General features: G+C 43.6%; 1 protein-coding gene across 3 annotated transcripts in view; it reads left to right on the top strand.

Moving 5' to 3' along the window:
- LOC124165434 overlaps positions 1-15,650 on the top strand; it is a 50,122-nt gene that overhangs the window by 18,869 nt on the left and 15,603 nt on the right. The window lies entirely within an intron of this gene.

The raw sequence follows: 15,650 nt of genomic DNA, 5'->3' as shown, positions 1-15,650 counted from the left end.
TGGAAATATGACTCGGTGATAAGAATTTCAAATTTCACTGAGTCAACCCATCCCTAAAAGCCAGCAATACCCCGCATTTACTAGGCAAAGCATTCTTCAGTAATGCAAAATCAATACTTTATGACTATTACCAAGAGGCAGAATAAGAGAATATACAAATTTAGGAAACGAAAATCAAAAGAGGGAAACACTTCTGCCCGCGAGCACACTACAGGCACTGGTAGAAGAGAGACTTGCTTCATGGTAGTTAGTATCGGAAATTAAACCACTTTCCTCAGCCAATCAAGCACCTTGTAATTATAGTAATATCTCAGTTAGAGAAGAGATGACATATGAAAGGTGGTCTTCCATTTGGAAATATGACTTGGTGAAGGGAATTTCGAATTTCACCGAGTCAATCCATTCCTAAAAGTCCATTCTTATACCTCACATTTTTAGGTAAAATATTCTTCAGCAATGCAAAATCAATTCTTAATAAGTATTACCATAAGGCAGAAGAAGAGAATATTCAAATTTGAGGGAGGAAACTTCAAGGGCTGACACGCATCAAATGTCCGCAAACACACAGCACGCACCGATGGAAGAGAGATTTGCTTCATGGTCCTACGACAATTAAGGCGGCGATCTTCCCTTATCTCTCCTCAATTTGAAACCACTTGTAGCCGAGCGCTGTCGGCTGCTCAGGACATGGACTCTTGGGGGAAACCCAGGAGGTGGGGGCGGGAAGCCCTCAACGAGAGAAGGGCTTTGGGGCCCGTTGTAAAAGAGAGAGAATAAAGGAGTCGTGGTTTGAACCTCGAAGTGAGCGAACGTTATTTTGAATATCCTTCTCCAGCGAACCGGCGCTACATTGGCGCAGTCGGTAGGATTGTGTTCTCGATCCTGAGATTTTGCGTGCGGTTCGGCGGCGGCAGCCATGGCGGGTATGGTGATGCCGGAGAAGTTTAGTGGTGCGGAGGAGTGGGAAGACTGGGTCTTCCAATTTGAGACAGTTGCAGAAATAAATAAGTGGCCTGAGGAGCAGAAGACACTGTATCTGAGACTCTGCCTCACAGGGAACGCTCTCTCGGCATTTCGTGATCTGCCGGAGGAAAACCGTGGGAGCTATGCAAAGGCGCGGGAGGCATTGGGGCGGCGCTTCAACCCAAGGGAAGCGAGCGAGAAGGAGAAGGCGCGATTCGTCCAAAGGGCGCGCAACCCCGGAGAAGATATCGCCGCCTTTGCCACGGACCTCGGGCGCCTTGCTCGGCGCGCATACCCTTCCTGGCCCGAGGATGCGAGAAAGGCCGTAGTGCGCGACCGCTTCCTCGATGGGCTCGACGGGAACATTCGAGTGTGGGTGAAGCAGGCGAGACCTGCTAGCCTCGAAGAAGCAATCGGCGTTGCAATCGAGATGGAGGCAATCCATTTCGCCGAGTCATCAACCAGGGGAGTGAATGCGTTGGCGCCGGCGACGCTCGTCAGGTCTCAGGATATCGGTGTGGAGAGTCGAGGGTGCGGTCGCGAGGACAGAGTGGAGGCCGCGTTGACACAGAACTCAGAGACAATGAGAGAGGTGTTGCAATTGTTACGAGGGATGGTTATGTCGAGTGGTGAAGACCACGCCCCCGCTCCCGCTCCGGAGAGGCGGCGCCCTAATTCCAGTGTGAGGCGCAGAGATCGGCCGCGCTGTTGGATGTGCGACGAAGAGGGCCATCTGAGAGCCGAATGCCCACGGCTTTCCTTCTCGGGAAACGACGGAAGGCCGAGGAGGTGGTAACCTTCTCGGCCGCAGACGAAAAAGGAAACCGAGACACTACTTCACCGCTCGAGGGCGTCGGAGGACGCGGAGTAAAGGAAATTTGGACAATTTTGTCCGAGTCAGTGCCCCTGGTGCACGGATCCGTTTCGGGGACCCCCGTCGAGATACTAATAGACACGGGAGCGGCAGTGTCATTGATATCGGAAGAAATATGGAGCCGCACCGAAAATTCGGGGAAAATCATAACAGACAATGTGACACTAATCACGGCGAATGGGGAGCCATTACGGGTGCTTGGGAAGGGTGAAGTGATGCTTCAGATCGGAGGGGAAGAGTTCTCTCATGATGTGCTCATCGCCCCGCGCCTATCGAAGGGATGCCTCCTGGGTGCCGATTTTCTGCGAGCACATCAGTGTGACGTGGCTTTTTCCCGGAATTGCATTCTTCTCCGCGGAAAAGCGGTGCCTTTTCTTACAAGTGAGGGAAAGTGCGAGTGGGGCTGCGCAGTGACGTTGAAGGAGAACGTTGTTCTTCCTCCTCACCACGAAGTGGTAGTGGAGTGTTGGGTGAGCTCGGACCCGGGGTTCAAAGAAAAAGTGGGGATAATCGAGCCAAACCCAAAACTTTTAGAGCGTTATGGCGTTTTCGGTGCGCGGAGTTTGCATAACGTGAAGGATACGGTGAATATGCTTTTCCTGAATCCCTTGGGAGAGACAGTGACTCTATACAAAGACACGAAAGTGGGCGTATTGCACGAGTGTTGTGGAGAACAAGTGGAAACATGTCAAAAGCCCGTTTTTAGTCTGGAGAACGCGCATCTTCCCCCAGCATCTTCCCTCTTTGACTTAAACTGTGCCGATGTTAGTGAAGCGGAATTAGAGGAACTCAAAACAGTGTTGAATGAGTTTTCGGATGTGTGCTCTCGAGGACCCTACGACTTAGGGCGTACAAACATTCTTAAGCACACAATAGAGACTAGTGATGTGTCCCCGATTCGGCAACCTCCCAGGCGATTGCCAATCCACAGACGCGGAGAAGTGCGACGAATCGTAGAGGAAATGATGAGGGACGATATAATCGAAGAATCATCATCTCCTTGGAGTTCACCGATCGTCCTTGTGAAAAAGAAAGACGGATCGACGCGATTTTGCGTTGATTATAGGCGTCTGAATTCCGTGACTCACAAAGATGCTTATCCCCTCCCCCGCATGGACGACATTCTCGATTCGCTCGCCGGCGCAACAGCTTTCTCCACAATAGATATGGCGTCAGGATACTGGCAGTGCGAGGTCGCGGAAGTTGATCGAGAAAAGACAGCCTTTACCACTGGTGACGGTCTATATCAGTTTAAAGTGCTGCCCTTCGGATTGTGCAACGGACCCAGTACATTCCAAAGACTAATGGACCTAGTGCTCGCGGGTGCACAGTGGAGGTCTTGTTTGGTGTACTTGGATGACGTCATAATTTTCGGAAGGGATTTTAGGGAGCACGTAGAAAGGCTAACAGATGTGTTGATACGCCTAAGGAAGGCGGGACTGAAAATTAAGCCTGAGAAGTGCCAAATCATGAAACCATCTGTGAAATTTTTAGGCCATATAGTCTCCAAAAATGGTGTTGCGACGGATCCTGATAAAATTGCCGCGATCACACAATGGCGATCTCCAGCATCCCTTGAGGAGCTTAGGGCGTTCCTAGGAACTGTGTCTTACTACAGGCGGTTCATTAGAGACTTTTCACAGATAGCCTGCCCCCTTCACAGGTTGACCGAAAAGCATGCCTTATTTAAATGGAGTGCAGAATGTGAAGACGCCTTTCAGACTCTTAAGCGAAAGCTAACGTGTTCACCGATTTTGGCCTTCCCGCGGATGGACTGCGAATTTACGCTCGACTGTGACGCTAGCGGGATGGGTATCGGGGCCGTACTCAGCCAGAGACAGGAAGGCGAGGAAAGGGTTGTGGCCTATTATAGTCGGACGCTCTCACGCGCCGAAAAACAATATTGTGTGACGAGGCGTGAACTTTTGGCGGTAGTCAATTCTACCCGCCATTTTCGCCAATATTTATTAGGCAAACGGTTTGTGGTGCGCACCGATCATAATTCCCTACAGTGGTTGAGATCGTTTCGAGAACCGGAAGGACAAGTTGCTCGCTGGCTTGAGCAATTGTCGGAGTATGACTTTTTAGTGGTGCATCGGCCGGGAAACAAACATGGAAATGCCGACGGTTTATCCCGGTCTGTTTGTAAACAGTGCGCTCGGGGAGAGGGGGAGCTGATTTCAGCGGAAATCGACGCCGTCTTAGAGGCCCCCAGTGAAAGCGTGAGGGAGAGGCAAAGCAAAGACCCCGTGCTGAGAAGGGTAATGGAAGCACTCGAAGCTGGAATTCGGCCGTCCGAGGGAGAGAGGAGGGGTGACTGCCCGAAGGCGAAGGCTTTGTGGACACAATGGGATAGGCTAGTGTTTAAGGATGGGGCTCTCTTCCGAAGGTGGGAAGAAGAAGGAAGAGACGCCGAACGTTTACAGATAATTGTCCCTGCTGAGGCGAGGGACGAAATTCTTCGGGCTTTGCACGATTCGCCCGTCGGAGGCCATTTAGGGTATGAGAAAACTCTAGGTAAAGTGAGAGAGCGCTACTATTGGCCCGGATACACAAAAGACGTGGAAATTTGGTGCCGCACGTGTGAAGATTGTTCGCGTCGGAAATCCCCGCCTCACCAGCAACGAGCACCACTGGGTCATTGCCCGACGGGAGGACCGATGGAAAGGATTTCCATGGACATTTTAGGACCACTTCCTCAAACAAAGTTGGGAAATAAATATATATTGGTGGTCGCTGATGAGTTCACCAAGTGGACCGAAGCGTATGCCATGCATAACCAAGAGGCGGAAACAGTGGCGCATCATGTTAAGGGCTTCGTGTGCAGGTGGGGAGTGCCACGGGAAATCCATACTGATCAAGGACGCCAATTCGAATCCCGCCTCTTCCAAGAGATGTGTAAAGTGATTGGGGCGGTAAAAACAAGAACATCACCCTACCACCCACAGTCGGACGGCCAAGTCGAGCGGTTCAATAGAACATTATTAGCTATGTTGAGCCAGTGGACGGATATGGAATCCGAATGGGATGAGCATTTGGATTCCGTCATGCTAGCCTATCGGTCGGCCAAACACAGCAGCACAGGATTTACACCTTATTTTCTTATGTTTGGGAGAGAAGTGCGCCTTCCCATCGAGTTAGAGTGGGGGATCCCTGACGTGCAGAGGGGGGTGGCGAAAGAAGGCGACTTTGTGAGACGCTTGCGAGAGAGCCTCGAGAAAGCCCATGATCTCGCACGACAGAGGCTTGGGTCGGCCCACCTCCGGCAAAAAGAACAATACGACCGCCGGTGTCACGGTGCACCCTTTGAGGAAGGGGAAAGGGTATGGCTCCACGATCCCGCTACGGCAAGAGGGAAGTGTCGCAAATTCCATCGCCCCTGGACGGGTCCTTTCCAAATCATACGGAAATTGTCCGAGGTCACGTACCGAGTGAAGAAGGTGGATAATCCTCGCCGCCGCCTAGTGGTACACTTCAACCGACTCAAAAGGTGGGAGGAAAGACCGGGAGGAGACACGGAAAAGGAATGTGATAATACGGACGGAGTTGAAGAGACAAAAGATGGGCCAAGAGAGGCCGAGACAGCGAGGGAAAAACCTGTCGTCCGCGGAGGGGGTGGATGGAAGTTTTTCTCCATTCCACCAACACATGAGGGCCAAGCGACTCCGGCAGCGAGAGAGGAGCCACCAGCTGAAGCGGTTATTGAGCCGACCATGCGATATCCCAGACGGGTGACGAGAGAACCGCAAAGGTTTCAAGCTGGCCTCTGAGGAAGGAGTAATTCCGGGGGTGGGGGGTGGTCTCCTTTCTTTTCCTTTCGTTTCAGAGGTAAGGAGATAAAGGCGCCAACTTTCCCAGGTCCGAAGACAGCGAAGGTTCCCGCTATGCTGACCGTCGCGAGGGCGCGACGCCTTTGAAAGGAGGGGGCAGTGTAGCCGAGCGCTGTCGGCTGCTCAGGACATGGACTCTTGGGGGAAACCCAGGAGGTGGGGGCGGGAAGCCCTCAACGAGAGAAGGGCTTTGGGGCCCGTTGTAAAAGAGAGAGAATAAAGGAGTCGTGGTTTGAACCTCGAAGTGAGCGAACGTTATTTTGAATATCCTTCTCCAGCGAACCGGCGCTACACACTCTTTCGATGAAGCAGTCCCTCCTGAGCGTAATTGGAACAAGACATGCCACAGGATTGAGAAAAAAATGCCTCGCGATGAATTTCCACCCAGAGAGAGAACCACATCGTTCACAGTTTGCCTATCGTGTGGAGCACGATAATAAAGCCGTTTAATTGCGAGTAACGTACCTTCCAGTCACTTTTCCCTTTAAAATCAGACACGAATATACTTTATCAATTTGCGGAGATCAACCACATGGTTTGAACAACTCCATCTCTTTCCGAGGTTGAGTTTCTTTTCCATGAAAACAAATTGTACCGTTTTTTACTCGCCATGTATCACTTCAGTGACCTTTTTACTGTGCACACTTTCATAAAAAAATTCCCCATTTTATATTGTTAATCCACTAAACGGCATATAAATTAATCAATGCTTCTTATTTAATGTAATCAAGATTTGGAGAGGAGAGCCCATTTTTTACAGACAAAAAATGAGTCATCATATAAAACTGATATAAGCAAGTAGATTTTCCCACTAAAAGCAGATTTTTTAACTTTTCTCGGATTTTCAACTAAGTACACTGGTCAACAAAAAAAACTTTTCTTTCTGTCCTATACATGCTGTTGGGTGATCCTAAAGGTGTTTTTTTTGTGCTGATTCCAAATCTGGGATCAGGTTTTTTCTATGACGTTCAGTTTTTTTAGGACAAGCGGATTAAATAAGGGCTCAAGGATATATCAGCAAATTAATCGTATCGTGACTTTAAAAAATGTGAAAAATCAGGTATTTTCATAGGATTTTCTCGCATATTTAACAACTGGCAAGTTTCTATTCAGTGTTCAGCAATAATCTGATAACATGTTGCTGAATTCGTGCCATTTTTTGTATTTTACTGGTGGAAACGCTTACTGCGTTCATCACTAACAGCGCCGCGGTTTGGTGGAAAAAAGGTCAAGGTGTGAGTCGAGAAAGTGAACGTTCAAAATCATATTGCAACCCATTTTTTGGTACGATTTAATTAGATAAGCCACCAGATCATGATAATTGTCAGCCATGATATTACCGAGGAAATGTTCAAATACATTTTTGAATGCGCTGGATGCGCTTTTCCATTGAATTCAGTGCTGTTGAAATTCCAAATACTTCAGCAATTTCTAATCTGTGGCCCAATACAAATTCCTTCTTCGATCTTTGCCTCACTGACTTTAGGGAATTTCTCTTTCAAATAAGCAAAACCAGCAACATTTCTATCCATGGATTTCACAAAATTTTAAAAAGTCCTCATTTAATATGTAGAGGTGGTGAAAGAATATTTTTCGGATCTACCTAAGGCTGAAAAAGAACATTGTTGGATCCAGGAGTGAGTAATTTATCTTCCTGCCAATTTTTTTCAAGGACCTAATGCTTTTTTCTGATTCTGATATCCCACTCGCAGATGAAGCAACAATATTTCGTGTAGCTAAGCTGTTATCCTAGTAACATCGTAATTACTTGCAAGTCGCCACAAATTTTCCACTTATATTTTTCGTAGTGATTTTTTCTAATGCATAGTAACTGCATATTCTCATAAGATTCTTTCATGCTAGTTCCATGAGCTATCATTATTGAGGGGAGCTTTAAATAACCTTGGAGGAATCAATGAACTAACGCCAATCATTTGTGTTGAATTCAAAATTAAGAGTATCCATAACAAAGAGAACATCATTCCAAAAAGTAAAGTTGTGTTCTTGAGAAAAAATATTTAAATTCGTCATGGCGAGATCGATACATGGAAATTTTCGTATTTGGATCCAGCAATTTCCAACTCTTTAATCGTGATATTAAGATTTCTGCCTTTTGGACAAATTTAAATTACGCCCTAGATCATTTAAATTCTCTTTTGTTGTAAAATAACGTCCATCGGATGTACTCGGTCCAAAATTTGGGTTCTTTTAGTTTCCAAATCCTTCACTCTCACGGTATTGATTACTTTCTGAATCTTCACTAAGATTAACATAATCAATTGGATCCGGAACATCTAAATTTTCAGAGTAAGGGTTCGGTAGTATCGCTGATTCCAAGTTATTTGGATATGTTACTGCGTGTTTTGACTTCAAAATAATTTCTTTCATTTTTCAAACAAAAATAACTGCCTCAAAAATGATCCTTGGGATCCCGCCAAATCATGGGAACGGCAAAATTCATCTGACGTCTTCCCTTAGTCCAACCAGAAGGAAGCCTTACATAGGTGCCACACATCATATCGGAAGCCCATCCTTTACCTTGGATAACAAAGAGACAGTCAGAATATAGCTTATAATACTGTCTCAAAAAGGGAGTAATGTTCCGCATTTGAGCCTTAAAATAAATTTCACCACACATGAACCAAAAGTCATTAGGATGGGTAACGCACTATCTAGGCCTGATGAAAGCTAAACCACTTCCCAGAGATCACTATGTAATAAGCTGTCATTTTTTGCGAGCAACGAAATTCTCAAACCATCTTCAGAAAAAGAAATAAACGTCTTCATGCACCGATGATTGGTCCCATACTTATGTGAAATGGCAGCTGATTCAGCATTGCTTTGAAAAAAACGATACGAAAGTGCAAGTTTAAACATGTTTTGATCGGATGGGAAAGCATGACATCGTAGAACAACATATTTTGGCAAGTAAGTTTAATTTTCAACTGCTCATGCTATCAAGATATTCAAATGAATTAAATTATTAGCTGTCCTTAGAAAACTAGACGTGATAGAAAGAATCTAAACACATATTCGGAATTAGCGCAAAATATACATCTAAGATCATCCAACAATGTCTCAAGGACAAATCTATGCTGACCAGTGGTATAAGTGTTAGTGATTGCCGATAAGATGTTTCAACAGTCGGTCATCACCCTGATGAACTTAGAGATATCCAGATGGATGTAATATACTTATGCCTTTAGTTTAATCTTAAGATCACATAATTATGGAGAAAAACGTAGGGTGTACAATATTTACAAACGACTTTCTTATTTAATAAAAGATACCTCATTAATGGAGGAAAATATTATGAACAACCTCATTTAAATATGGTACCCTTTGGATTACATGGACACCAATCGACACCAATAATTACATCAAAAATTACAACAGTTGACCATCATCCTAAATAACTTAAAGAGAGCATTCAGAGGGATATTATTTACTTTTCCCTTCAGCTTAATAAAAAGACAACATGAAGAAAAATCGGGGATACTTAACATTTCCAAACGACTTTCTTATCTACTTCAAGAGCCGATATTGGAGAAGGGAAATATTATAAGCAACACATCATTCGATTTTGGATTAATTGCCTCACGAGATAGGTCAGTGGAATGTTGCAATCAACTTTTTATTCACACGCTTAATTGCAGGCAATCAGCCCAAAGCGTTCAGGATCATTTCCTATTTGCATCTCAGCGTTTTGCTCACGGGTAAACTCTCCCCTTAAATGCTTGACCGAGTCTCATCCCATCCTAAATGGCCCCACACGAAAACGTTCCTCGGCGTCACAAAGAAGCCCATTGCCAAAGTGGTTAAAGCAACCCCGAGGGGCCGAGAAATAAAGGGATAGGCACACTGGGGTGGACAACGTGAGGGAGGAGAGGAAAGCACGTGGAAACGAATAGAAGACGACCAAGAGTGGAATTAGGGCGGCAGAAAAGCGGGATGGACTTCAAGAGAGAGATGAGAGAAAGATAAAGAGATGAAGAAGGGTGGAGAGAGCGACGGCGAATGAAAAAAAGCATAGAGGAGGCCCGATTCCATCCCATATAAAATTAAATTGAAACTTGAAGCTTTTACGTGGTGGAAGGGCTCCATATTAATAATGAAATACACTTTGTTACTACCACAAAATTCACAGAGTTTCGATAAATGCGATGGTGGTTGGCGTAACATGGTTTCTATTTATTACCGGTTTCGGCTATTACACCATTTTCAAATACATACAATATATGGTGGGGGCAGGTATATATGCAGTGGTTGTTGATCTTTTCCACGAATTACCAATCCCAGCTTGAATCCAAACCTTTTCCCCCACCCCCACATCAACAACCACTATATATATATACCTGCCTCCACCATGTACTGTATGTATTTGAAAATGGTGTAATAGCCGAAACCGGTAATAAATAGAAAATCTGTGAATTTTGTGGAAGTAACAAAGTGTATTTCATTAATACCATATAAAGCTGATTTCTGTTGCCATTTCGTTCGCATTTTAATCGGTTTTCAAAAAAGGCCGCGGAGCGGTGATGAGTGCAATGCGATCCACTTTTTTTCCAATGTTTTGCATTTTAATGTTCGTGATTGCGAGGAGTAGCATTATAAAGTTATGCATTTGATAGATCACATCATATTATGCCTAAATTTCAGTTAATATACCGTATTTCCTCATGAAACTCATTTCAATAAGTCCGTCAGAGACGCGAGTGGCGACTTTTGTAAACCTATTTTTTAATGCGCGGTGGGTGACAACACATTTAGAGGCCGACTTAAGGATCCTCTTTTGAAATTTTCGTGGAAAAAGAGTAAGAATAAGACGTAATTTAAAAAATTGAACGTCTCACCAACTTATCAGAAACAGCAATACACTTTTTGACACAAATTTATCACATACAATAATATAGTGCACGATAATACGGAAGTAGGCTTCGTTACAAAATGGACCGGGGTTATTGAATTTTTACTCATAGGCAATCAATTCATCCATTAATGCATAATTTTGAAAAGAAACTTCATATGGAATAGCGTGCCTAGCCCTCATGCGTGCTATCCCAAACATTCGCAGACGATTAAGACAGTTTAGACGTTCATCTAATTAAACCACCCAGTCGTCCAACACAGAAAAAAACTCTTTGAAATTCAAACCGCTCAATTACATATATGGTACGGAAAATAACTGAGTGAATTTTTGTTGGCTTTTTCATGACAATTCAATGTGGATACTACTACCGTTAAGCTTGATGTTAGCTTCTGGATACAAAGTCAATGGAGAAACTACTTAACTTTCTTCTACCTAGCACTAGCTTTCTTTCTTCGAGAGAATTCTTACTTGGCACAAAAATTTACTAAAGCCTAATTGAGAGAACTTCCACTGGTGTCCTCAAAGCAACCTTTAATTTGCATATGATAATGCAGAGGAAGATAATGTATTGCATGAATATTAGACCTTTCAGAACTCAATTTCATCCCTAATTTGTAACAAAAAATAGCATCATATCAAAATATTAACTTTAGATGCATCAAAAAAGGGTAGAAACCAATTAAATATACTTTTCGTGCGTTATTCCCGATTATTGTTATGGTATTTGAAGGAGGCGACCGATAGATTAGGACATTTGCGCCATGAGGGAACGGTAGGTAAGGAAGGGTGGAGAGAAACCCGGCGTCGACATTAACGTGCCCTTAACGAAAGGCGTCAATGGGACCACGGCTTAACGTCTTACACGACGGACGGAGTGTAGTGCTTGAAATGTCCTCCACAAAACATTCAAGCAGGGATCGGGCACACTCTCAAAATTTTCCGCCACCTCCGGGATTTGAACCCGAGTCCACGGGGTGGGAAGCCAACACTCTTGCCACCACACCAACCCGATCCCCGATAAACCTTAGCCTGGCTATTCACCAGGGTTTATCCAGGGACGAAAATGTCATCACGTATATAAAATTAACAAAAAATATTGGCGAAATGGGATATTGTTTTCTGAATCGCTTGCAGACGTTTCAATATTCCACGGTGAATCAAAATATAATGTACACAAAAAAAGCAATGACCGAGGAATGCTATTTAAACCATATCATACGTAATCGGTCACGATTCCAGAGAAAAATACCTCAATGTATCTAGATATATTTACTAACAGCAACGGGCAACGAAATTGGATAGGACACGATTCTCGCGAGGAGTAGCCAATTTTCTACCCCCACCAATAATCACATTCCCTCGGTGCACGTGAAAATCAATCGAGAAGCTACGTGCGTGCTAGATAAAAAACACTGTAGTCTAATAAAATACCAAGACGAAGAAAAAGTCAGTGATAAATGAAAAACAGAGATGGGAATATCTTGTTACGAAATGGCTACCCAGCAGTCTTTCGTGGGAATGACGCAAGAGTCGAAGCAGCAGAAAAAAATAGCACAAGCGGAGCAATCGTCAAAGACAAACTTCCAGCATCAGCGTGGAGGAAAAAAGTGAATCACTATATAGCGCACACACATATACACGTATCTCGAAGAATGGAAAAATCAAAAAATAAGAGTTCAAATACAAACACCGAAGCATAGAGAGAGAGGCATCGTTTCCCACCGTAGAGGCGCCACTCCTATTGGATCATATTCCACCCCACCACTTTTCAGAACGTAACGCTATCCTTTCCTTTCTCCGGGAAAAGATTGTACACTCGTGCATACATATATTGTGCCCATTTTTAATCCCTCGTAACTCTTCCCACACACAGTGTCCCGCAATAAAAACTGAAGGGCGGGGGCGAAAGGGATCTATTGATGGTGGCATTGGGAGAATGCGGAATCAATCAAATGGAAGGGATGGTTTCCCGATCGGTTTTTAAAAGCAGAGGGCGTGGGAGGATGATAGCACGCACGTAGGCTTGGATATAAAGAGGAATACCTAGAATCAAAGCATTAAAATTATAGAGGATTTTATTTTCCATACCATCGAAAATTATGCAATCGTTTATCGACCCTTTAGCAGCCATCTTTCCATGGAAACATAAAATTTATGATGAAATGCCTTATATTCAAACTTTTGTTTTTAATTTTTTATATTTACACTCACGGATAACCAATATTTTACCATACCATACCATCTTCGACGTCAGGATGCACGTAGGCTATAACATAAAGGGTACCATGAATTACATGAAAACCTTTAAACGCAGATTAAATTATATTTCTGCTGCTGTCAAAATTTATCAATCGCTGATCGATCGTTAAACTTACATATTTCCATGTTTAGCTACTAGCTGATGATTGAATGGCTTGTATTTGTAGTTTTTACATTACCTTTTTGTAGATTCCCTTATTTATAACCAATATTTTGCTGTACCACATCAATGTCTCCGGGAAAAGCTGAAGCTAGGCGAATATAGTAATTTGAAAATTGAAATGAAAATAGGTAGGAGAATTGGAAAGCGAATGTTCTCTCCAACTAATGGACAAGAACCTCCTATCGTTTTGTTACAGATGAATTTCTCCCTGCTTCACAAAGATGAGGTACTAAAACTTTTTTAACATAGGAAATTGAAACCTTAAATGTACGCAAGTGGGGCAATGCCTTCTACGCCGCATCCCAATGTATTAAACGCTCCTTCCAATACAAAATGTCTATATCCTCGTTCTTGTAAAGAACATCATGGTGGCAATATATAAATAATTAAAGCTGTTATTTACAAGTTCACTAGCGGCACCTCATCTATTATGTTCACAATGATTATAAATAGACCCCTGCGCTGATTTTACCGCGTATATGCTGGATACCTTCATTTTAAAAAATCTAGTGGCTTTTTCTAAATAAATACAAATAATTTTTATCACAGGGGCGAGTTTTTTTATCCATCCCCTTAAAGAAATTACCAATCCTTGATCTGCAAATAAAATTTGCATACAGTTAAATACATTATCGATGTATTTTCGATACTGGTATTAATAATTTTGAAGAAATATGGAATAATTAGCACATTAAAGTAACAAAAAAACCTTCACACAGATAAAAATTGCATCAAATTACAGGGTGCAATGTATCACTTTGTAATATTCCAAAAAACCTTACTATTCCGACCCTGGGTTTTAACTACTATATAGTAATCATTAAGATAGGTAATGATGGACTATATAGTGGTTGTAACCCGAGGACGGAATGATAAAGTGTTTTGGAACATTAAACAGTGATTTATTTCGCATTATATAATATTTATGTGGTTCCACCGAGTGAAGCTTGAAAACTGCAGCAAATTAAAAATAAAAATAAAGTAAAAAAATATATGCAGTAAATTAGTTCCACTTGGGAGAAGAGTGGAGTAAAAACTGTAAGGGAAGATCTGTGCAGCGAATTGCGCGGTGGAAATGGTGACCAGGCAGGGGAGGGGGAGGGGGCGAGGACCTTTCCCATTGTTTACGCAATGGACTGGGTGTCGGGCGCGGTTGGATTGAAGAATGGCGGCCAGGCCACCGAAAAGAGCTGAGGAGTGTCGGAAGGATGTTATCTGCAACCCCCTCCCCTCCACCACCAACGCCGCTGTCCACGGCAAACCTTTATCCGGCGACCACCCTCGCCCGCCAGCACCCCAACTCGAAATCCCCCTCACACCACGCCGTCTTGTGCGATCCTCCTAAAATGGCAAACAAGGGTCCTATTTCAATTGCCTCTCTCTCTCTCTTTTTCGACCCAGTTGTTACCACCGTCACCCCCAAGCGCTGCCCACATCCACCCGCTCAAAACCCTTCGCCCACACCTCTCTCCGACCCCCTCCACGTACCCTTTGTTTCCTTTCCTTCCCCCCCCATCCCTGCCCCTTCTCATCCCCAGTCCTTATCCGCTGGATACAGGGCAGGTGTACCTCACGCACCCCAGACACTATGACCAGTGGACCACCCGCGGGAATACACTCCCACGCTTACCCGAACGTTTTTCCCCATGTAGGTGTTATTTATTTTTTTTAAATTTTCATTCGTATACCTTTCACCGACACCACTTGGTTTGTACGTTGATATATCTCCATACTGTAACAGAGGGTGTAATCGAATGCGATTATATACACCTTCAAAAATGTTTTGTTCAATGCCTCGGCTTGATAATATATCAAATTTATAGGAAACATTATATGAGGGCCTTTAGTTGAACTCGGGCTATCCAGCAGGTGAGAGTCTCTATTGATGCCGATGTTTTGAAAACCTTGTCACCTCGAACCTGAAGACCGACTCGGTTTTCGAAACGTCGCACAGTGGGCTGGAATAGAAAACAGCTGGACAAAACCTCAAAAGCGAAGTTTTAATTAGGATTCATAAAAATTTGTAAACGATGTGAGATTTTTTTAAGTGAGGAAGTTGAACTTCGCATATATATTTTCAAATAAGTTGTGCATAACTTTCCAAATTTTTCCTTTCCTTTGCCTTCTCGTTAACAATACATTTGGGGTCAAATCCGAACAAATTTAGTAAAAAAAACCACCCTCGACATTTTATAAAAATTGCACACTTTATTCTCGTACAGTGGTTTCATAAATAGTTTTATTGAAAAAACTGTTACACCATCTTAATTAATCTTTTTCTTCCATTTGGAGGATTTTTAAATATTGTTTTCATCATTAAACATAGATATATAAAAAATGGCGGAGCCTGTTTTCAGCCAATTTTTTACATAAACGTAGAAAAAATAGATACTTCCGCCGAGTAACTTATAGCTTCTCCATTGCTACACGTCGGCATTAATAGAGACCGGTGGACAACCCGAATCCAACTACATGACATCGTCCGCTGGTTTGAAATGAGGATGCGGAAACAGGGGAGAATGGAGAAGGTGATGAGGACGGAGGTAAAAAGGAACGAGGAAGTGCAAAGCATGGTGGGTGACGAGAAAAAACTTGTAGAAATGATACGAAGGAGTTAAAAGGTTCCCGGGGAAGCAAGCGCTTAAGGGAAAAGTGCTGAAAAACTGTGAGAAGGAAGGATGTTTGATGAGC

Source organism: Ischnura elegans, chromosome 1 (genome assembly GCF_921293095.1).
Source record: "Ischnura elegans chromosome 1, ioIscEleg1.1, whole genome shotgun sequence".
Taxonomy (NCBI): domain Eukaryota; kingdom Metazoa; phylum Arthropoda; class Insecta; order Odonata; family Coenagrionidae; genus Ischnura; species Ischnura elegans.
This window is presented reverse-complemented; position numbering and strand designations above follow the sequence as displayed.